This window comes from Clupea harengus, chromosome 18 (assembly GCF_900700415.2).
Source record: "Clupea harengus chromosome 18, Ch_v2.0.2, whole genome shotgun sequence".
Lineage (NCBI taxonomy): Eukaryota > Metazoa > Chordata > Actinopteri > Clupeiformes > Clupeidae > Clupea > Clupea harengus.
The window spans coordinates 20388080-20389001 of NC_045169.1; the positions used below are offsets into that span (position 1 = coordinate 20388080).

At 43.5% G+C, this 922-nt stretch overlaps 1 protein-coding gene across 12 annotated transcripts in view; it reads right to left on the bottom strand.

The window, feature by feature from the left end:
• LOC105903071 (adhesion G protein-coupled receptor L3-like) overlaps nt 1-680 on the bottom strand; it is a 268604-nt gene extending 267924 nt beyond the window's left edge. For 4 of the 12 annotated variants that reach the window (XM_031584694.2, XM_031584696.2, XM_031584695.2 and 1 more), the window contains exon 1: nt 43-680. The gene's annotated coding sequence lies outside the window, so the exon portion shown is untranslated. The remainder of the gene's footprint in view (nt 1-42) is intronic. The other 8 variants (XM_031584703.2, XM_031584699.2, XM_042710541.1 and 5 more) reach the window with 3 other exon arrangements.
• Between the last annotated feature and the right edge of the window lie 242 nt (nt 681-922).

Genomic DNA, 922 nt, shown 5'->3' on the forward strand with positions numbered 1-922 from the left:
TAAGCGTATTTATGTACGGACAAAAAGAGAAACGGATCTTACCGTGTTTCAGAGCTCCGACACGAGCCCGCAGTGAAGTCCTGCCATTAAAATACATCAGCGTTGAAACTGTTGAGATTTAACTGTCTTTTTCCCAATGAGTATCGTCCTTGCCCGGAAAAATAGCATGCAGAGACTCTGTCACCAACGAAACCGCGACCCACGAAACCAAGGACTTGGTTCAGTAAACTCCACTCGAAATTTTGCTGCAAAGTAGATTTGCCATAAATGTCCAATATCCTCTTATTTTACTGATAATATTGGTCAATGAAAAGCCTCCTTGTTTAAATCCAGATCGCTTTGCTTTACCGTGCCACTTCTGCACACCGCGTCCTCTGCTCCGCTCAACGCTACATCTCGTCTCCCAGTTCCAGGCAAGAAAGAAAAGAAACGGGTTGGTTTAAAAACAGAAAAATACGTATCCTGCGATTTAGTGTCTTTCTCTTGATTCAGAAAGACTTCCTAGGCAAAGAACTCCGGATACCGCACCGTATGCCTACAAAACAGGACTCTTATTATAAGAGAAAGACACACCAATCTTTACGCATAGCCAAAGCGAAATGCGGTGCACGGCACAAGGTGGAGAGGACAGAGCGGAGAGAGACAAAACTCGGCACTGGATTCAGTCTTAACATACAGACTAGAGCTCCATCTAGCAGCAAATCAGAGGTGTACCGCTTCTTTCGCATGGAGGAGCTCTGTGTTATTTCGAACCCGTACTTAGGGTCGAAATATTTTTAAATATCAAAACAGACACATTTCGGTACCGCGATCCGTAATTAATGGGGAGATACTACATGATTCACCGAGACGTTTATGTAACACGTCTATACCTAAATATAAACTGAAAATTGACACGGAGGTAGCATGTGACAGTATCGTT